The 7,828-nt window shown below is 31.8% G+C and overlaps 1 non-coding gene across 1 annotated transcript; it reads right to left on the minus strand.

Moving 5' to 3' along the window:
* Positions 1-879: 879 nt before the first annotated feature.
* On the minus strand, positions 880-953 carry TRNAN-GUU (transfer RNA asparagine (anticodon GUU)). Its single transcript has one exon. It is a non-coding gene; the product is annotated as a tRNA-Asn (tRNA).
* Positions 954-7,828: the final 6,875 nt, after the last annotated feature.

A 7,828-nucleotide genomic window follows, 5' to 3' on the forward strand; every position in this document is an offset into this window, starting at 1 on the left:
TCACTATACAAAAATATACTAAGTAGACTGTCACTATAAAATAAATATACAAAATAGACTATCAATATACAAAAAATATACAAAATACTGTCACTATACAAAAAATATACATTTCAGGCTATTAGATATAATATGTTTGGAGCGGAGAGACATTTCATGTCAATGAGGAAAAACATAGGCTATTAAAATTTTGAGGGGCTACAGAGGATCATTTTCTCTTTGATAGAGCTAGCAATAATAGAAAATAATATCGGAACACTATGCAAAAAAATATACAACTACAAATCTCACTATACAAAATATATACAACATATAATATTATTTATACAAAAAATATACAATTTTGATACAACAAAGCTAGAATCTTTCAGATATTTTACTATACTACAATTCATGTGCACACTAGTACAAAATGTTTATATATTTTTTACACATCGTAGTCATTAAATATACAAAATAGATGTCAGTATATAAAATATATATAAAAAAGATTGTCACAATACAAAAAAATATACATAATAGACGTCACTATACAAAAAAGAAATATACAAAATAGATGTCACTATACAAAATAGACCGTTACTGTATAATTTATATGCAATAGACTGTCACTATACAAAAATATACTAAGTAGACTGTCACTATACAATAAATATACAAAATAGACTATCAATATACAAAAAATATACAAAATACTGTCACTATACAAAAAATATACATTTCAGGCTATTAGATATAATATGTTTGGAGCGGAGAGACATTTCATGTCAATGAGGAAAAACATAGGCTATTAAAATTTTGAGGGGCTACAGAGGATCATTTTCTCTTTGATAGAGCTAGCAATAATAGAAAATAATATCGGAAAAATATAAGTAGCAACGCTAGAAGGAGGGCTTGAACCTCCGACCTTGTGGTTAACAGCCACACGCTCTAACCAACTGAGCTATTCCAGCTTGTTTACAGAGACACACCAGAAAACAATCTTTAATAGAAAGTCTAATATATTCTTGGATTCCCCTTTTTTTTTGTCCTCAAGGTAAGATTTGGATCATGCATCATTTGGGTCTATCTAATTTAGCTCTCCATTAAGGTGCATATTTTATTTAAAATCTATATTATATTAAAAGTACGAAGGCACTTAGCGAAATATCGTTTGCCTTTTTTACCTTTGAAAAACTAATTCCAGTTTGGACAAAGTAGTAATTTAAGTTATTTTCCTAATATATAGGTATAGTTATTTAATTGCTTCTCTAATATTTAGTACTTAGAAATTAGCTAAATATGCATACTAAATCTTTCCTTATTTGAACTATTATATATGCAAAAATTCTAATATTTAAGGTTTAAATTAATTAAAAATTTACCTATATAAATTTTGTTCCTATTTGAACAAATAGCTAAATTTGGATGTTACCTTCAGGGATGTGAATCACATTTTAAGGGGATGCTATTGATTTATGAAACAAAATATAGACCATATTTATATGTAATTCGAAAACCTTAAAATTGTAAAACTAGAACTTTAGGAGACAAATAGGTAGAATTGTTTTTGTTTCTAACAATATTGATTTTATCATATTTTTCTCTGTTTCTATCTAGATCTTTCAGTAACCAACTTATAAAAATATGTTTCTGCATTTTTCTTTCGTACTTTGACACTGAAGAATTGATATTTTCTTACGAAATGATTACAGATTTCCTTTAAGACCTACATTTTTTAAAGTTATAGAAATTTAAATTTTCAATAGACTACAACATACGTTGGACATTGAAGTCAATCAAAAGTTTCTCAGAACTATTGGTGCTAAAAAAAGTAATATATATATATATATATATATATATATATATATATATATATATATATATATTATAAATCCCTTGTAGTCGATTTGTTATAAGTTTAATTTTAGTATAGCTTTTACAAAAACAATATCATATATTTTCTGTACTTATAATGTAATATGCACTTATAAATCCATTGTCTTGGCATATACTTTTTTAAAATAATATACGTGAGATGATACGTGCCTTTTTATCCTTTAAAAATAAATTTTATATATGACCAAAAAAATATTATACACAAAATTATAATTTAAGTTTTTCTTTTTAATATTTAGGTCTTTAAAATTAACTAAAATTTTGCTTATTCAAGTGTTCCTTATTTGAATTATTATGTAAGAAGACCTAATATTTATGATTTTAAAATCAATCAAAGTTCATCTTATATAAACTTTTTGCTTGAATTTCAGTACCATAATTTTGTTCTTTCTAGGACAGCTAGAGAACTTACTAAAAATTGATATTTTTAAGTTTAATAAATTGTTACTTCCATGCTACTTTGTAATTTATTTAGGTTTAGACGTTTAGCTTGTTTTGTTTAGCTTGTTTTGTGTATATTTAGGACATTGCACGTTATACGTGGCAAAATAACATTACGCTTAAAATTGCAAGAGCTACTAAATAATTTAATTTTATTAAAAAAACACCTTAACATACTCAAAATACATCAAGCAGACATATATTCTCAGAAGAATGTATATTAAGTTTAATTTTTTTCCTAATAGAAAATATTACTTCTTCTATGTTTGAATATTATTTTTCATAGAATTACAACCAATTAATTTTATATAATTTTATTATCTTAATAAAAACAAAAAATATAGTGCAAGACCAATTGAAAATTATAACTAAAATCGATAATGTCGGTTAGCACTCTTTTGATGTTCCTTATTCTTAATTATGGATTTACAGACGACCATAGAATTAAAATAAATTAATTCTATATAATTGATTATCTTACTAAAAATAAAAAATAAAAATAGATTTTTTTTTTGTAGCAACTTGTTTGCCATATTTTTTGTGGAGTTTCAACTATTGTTTTCTCGATCAATGCATCTCATATTCTTATTACTTTACTGATTTATTGTTTATTAATTAAAAATTTAATAATATATATAAAGAAAAATATTATTATTTTCCTTCATAATTACACTTAAATATTTTAAAATTGGGATGAGCTAATATAAAAATCTGAAAAAGGTAAAGAATTATTCCTTTAGTGTTGAAAACAAATATAGTTACTTTTTTAATTAACTGATTAGCAAAAGAATTCAATTCAATTGAACTACATATTAAGACCTAATATTTAGAAGTTTAAAATTATTCAAGATTAAAAAAGTTTCATTATGATATTTCCATAAATGTGATAATAATTTATTTACATATGACTTTCTAGATATATTCCAATACATGAGGTGTCTGATATCAAAAATAATAAGCATGAATAATAATGTTACATTCTTTGAAGCTACATGATATTTGGTTGGTTGCAAGTTGCGATAATACAAATTATGTAGAATTAATCTCTCAAAAAGCTATATCATCTTTTCATCTAATTTCTTTAATTAATATATATATATATATATATATATATATATATATATATATATATATATATATATATATATATATATATATATATATATATATATATATATATATATATTCTTGCTTTTACCTAACCCGCTTTTCTTTAACAATAATAAATTATATGATAAATAGTCATTTTAAACTTAATGCAATAAATGGAGGGCATCAGGTTGGAAGACGTTTAATTGTATAGGAGTTACACGAAATTATAAAAGTTGGTGCAATAAAAATTAAAGTTGAAAAGATAGAAGGCAAAAAAACATGTCAAGTACACCGAAAAAGAGGAAACAATGAAGACCTAATAACTTATAAAAAATTAAAATTGAAAAGTAAAATTATTATTCTTTAAATAGTATAAGCTCTAACTCTTCTTTTTTTTTTTTGCCAAAAATTTACATTTTTTTGTAAATACGAAGCAACTTGTGCTGACACATTATTTAACATTTAGTTCAAATTTTTAATCGAAGCTATTTAAATTCGATTAAAACACGACATTAATATTATTTATATGATAAAGAATATAGTTTATCAATAATTTTTTATTATTGACGCAACAAACACGTGCAATGCACACACTCTAATACTAGATGAATAAAAGTAAGGAGCACAGCTGTTTTAACAAGTTTACGAGGAATCAGAAGCAAAGGTTTATGAATATCGTTGCCCCCACACTCCCCCTTTCATGCCCCCATTCCCCCCAAATAGAAATCAATCTATTTTTCCATTTTTACCACAAAGACCAAAATCCCATCCTCTCTGTTCATGTTGTCATTATATGTGGATCGGGTTGGTTCGGTTTTTATCAAAATTAAATCAAACCAACTATATCGGTTTGGATTGGATCGATTTTTTCGAGTTATTCGGGATTTTTTTATTACATGAATATTATTTCAATCTTACTTTGTTAAAGTTGTAGATAAAGTTTTGGTAAGTGAATGTATATTTAGTAAAAAATAAAAAAAATTGACAAATATATGATCTATAAAAATATTCTTATAGGAAAATTTTTTAATAATACATAATAGGTATTTTCTTAGTCGTCTAACAATAATTTTTTATTGATCTACGCTTTCAAGTTTAATCGAATTTAATAATTAAACATAAAAATCACTATGATACCTAAACAACGATATGTTCTATCTAATTTTAAATTATCGAAATATCATATCAAATTCGAAAAAGATATAAGAAATTTTGACATATGAATATGAAAGATGTAAAGATTCGGTCGATCGTTTTGAGTGTTGTAGCCCCGTTTCCCCATTTACTACTCATTTTATGCTTATTAGTCGCTATGTGACTTATCGGGGTAGTTGGTTCCGTTCGAGGGATGTTTCGAAATGAGTTGAGATACTTAGTCTCAAGGTTGAAAGTTTAAGTTGAAAAGGTTGACCGGATGTTTACTTATGTGTAAATGGCTCCAGAATGGAGTTTTGATGGTTCTAATAGCTCCATTGGATGATTTTGGACTTTGGAGTGTGTCCGCATAGTGATTTGGAGGTCCGTAATTTATTTAGTCTTGAAATGGCGAAAGTTGAAAAATTAGGAGTTGTGAAAGTTGAGAAGTTTGACCGAGAGTTGACGTTGTGGTTACCAGGCTCGGATTTTAGTTCTGGGAGTTGGAGTAGGTCTGTTATGTCATTTATGACTTGTATGCAAAATTTGAGGTCAATCGGACGCGGTAGAAGTCGGAATTCCTTAGTTTTTATTAGGTTTGAATTGGGGTGTGATTCCTATTTTTGATGTTGTTTGATGTGATTTGAGGGCTTGACTAAGTTCGTATCATGTTTTAGGACTTGTTGGTATGTTTGGTTGAGCTCCCGGGGGCCTCAAGTGAATTTCAGATGGTTAACAGAGTGAAATTTGGACTTGAGTGACTGCTGAAGCCTGTTGGTGTGGAGTGTCTGGTTTTCTTCTATACGATCGTGTGGTTAGGTCCACGATCACGAAGGCGTGTTGGTCACTGATGGAATTTTGCTCTATGCATTCACGAGCAGGAGTACGCGATCGCATAGGTGGAGCAGTCAATGCATCACGGACGTGTGGGTGGAGCCGCGTTCGCGAAGAGGAAATGAGGCAGGAGCTAGTCACGTGCGTTGCTCTATGCGAACGCGTGGGTGTTTATGTGATCGCGTAGGTTGGGAGAGGTAGTGCATCACGTTCGCGTGGACTTGCCTGCGTTCGCGTATGGCTGAGTTTGGCAGCTTAGTAATTGTACTTTGCGATCGCTAAGAAGGTATATCTAGGCAGACTTAAATATTTCAAAACGAAGGTTTGAGTTCATATCACAAATTTGATTTTGGGAGCTCTGTTGGAGGCGATTCTTGGAAAGATTTTCAAGGGAGTGATTGGGGTAAGTGATTCTTACTTAGTTTTGGTTAAATTCCATGATTATATCTTTGATTTTATCATTTAATTAGTGATTTGGCTTGAAAAATTGGGGGGAAATGTAGAAAACTTCTTAGGCAGAATTTTGGGGATTTGAGTGAGATTTTGGTATCAAATTTGAGTAATTTTGGTATGGTTGGACTCTTGGTTGAATGAGTGTTCAGATTTTATAACTTTCATCGGATTCCGAGACGTTGGCTCGGGGGTTGACCTTTTGAGTTTTGATATAGAACTTAGCATTTTCATACAGAATTGATTCCTATAGCTTGAGTTGATTGTATCGAATTGTTTGTGGCAAGATTCGAGGCACTCGGAGGCTGATTCACGAGGTAAGGGCTTGTTGGAGTAGAGATTTGCTCGGTTTGAGGTAAGTAACACTTCTAAACTTGGTTCTGAGGATATGAAACCTCGAATTATGTGTTATGTGGTTGGTGTTGAGGTGACGTACATGCTTGGTGACAGGCGTATGGGCATGCACTGTAGGAATTTTAACTTGTTCGATTCTGTGGAACTCTATAGATTCATAATCTTGTTATTATCCATATATTCTCCATGTTTTAGAGAAATTGAGCTGCAAGTCATGTTAGAAATCGTGCCTAGGCTACATGTTGGTACTGTTAGGACCCATAGAGGTCGCATTACATGTTGAATTATTTGCTTAATTTGAAATCATGCACTCAGTCACGACTATTATTTGCATATCATATCTCAGTCTCTATTGTAATCTATTTATACATTATATCATCATTGTTTGGGCTGATTATCATGATTCTTGTGAGCCCGAGAGAATGGAGAGATTGATGACTAAGTGAGGCCGAGGTCCTGATTGTGAGGATATTTATGGGATCGAGATGCACGCCGCAACATGTGTTATTGATTCATTCCATGATTGACTTATTATAGCGCTTAGGATGGATTTGCCCCTCCGGAGTCTGCACACCCACAATGAGCGCATGTACCTACTGAGTGCGAATGCGAGTGCAAGTGCCGAGCGATTGGGAGGATTGAGTGGATGTGAGGATGGAGTGACTGTGAGGAATGAGTATGTAACGACCTGGCCGGTCATTTTGAGAGTGCTAGCCCCGAACCCCTATTAATTTCTCCCTCTATTTCATTATGTGGTTACGTGACTTGGCTGGAGAGTTTGTTTTTGGTTTCGGAGTGAGATGGGACACATAGTCCCTAGAAATGAAAGTTTAAGTCGTACAATTTGACTGTAGTTTGAATTATGTGAAGACGACTCCGAAATGGAGTTTTGATAGCTCCAATAACTCCGTATGGCGATTTTGGTCTAAGGAACGTGTCCGGATGTTGATTTGGAGGTCCGTAGGTCATTTCGGCACTAATTGGTGAAAGTGGGAAAGTTGGAAGATTTTGAAAGGTTTGATCGGGAGTGCACTTTTTGATATTGGGGTCGGATTCCGATTCCGGAAGTTGGAACAGGTCCGTAATGTCAATTATGTCTTGTGTGCAAAATTTGAGGTCAAACAGACATGATTTGATAGGTTTCGGCATCGGATATGGAAGTTAGAAGTTCTAAAATTCATTAGGCTTGAATCGATGCACAATTCGTGTGTTTTATGTTGTTTGATGTGATTTGAAGGCTCGACTAAGATCATATGATGTTTTAGAACTTGTTGGTATATTTAGACGGGGTCCCAAGGGCCTCGGGTGTGATTCAGATTAAAACCGGAACAAAATGAGACTTGTGAAATCTGCTGAAGCTAGGTTGTTCTGGTGTTTTCGCACCTGCGAAGAATTGGCCGAAGGTGCGGGCTTGCAAAAGCGAGCTCTTGGTCGCAGAAGAGAGTTTGGTCATGCCCAGCAGTGGTCGCAGAAGCTGGAAATATTCCGTAGAAGCGCCTTCGCTTCTGCGATGGCAAGGGGCGCAAAAGCGCCAGTGGTCGCAGGTGTGATCCTATTCCCGCAGAAGCGGTTTCGCAGATGCGGGCCCCTATCCGCAGAACCAGAAGCATTGGACTTAAGTGTTTTCCACACCTGAGATGGCATT

Source organism: Nicotiana tomentosiformis, chromosome 6, assembly GCF_000390325.3.
Source record: "Nicotiana tomentosiformis chromosome 6, ASM39032v3, whole genome shotgun sequence".
Classification (NCBI taxonomy): domain Eukaryota; kingdom Viridiplantae; phylum Streptophyta; class Magnoliopsida; order Solanales; family Solanaceae; genus Nicotiana; species Nicotiana tomentosiformis.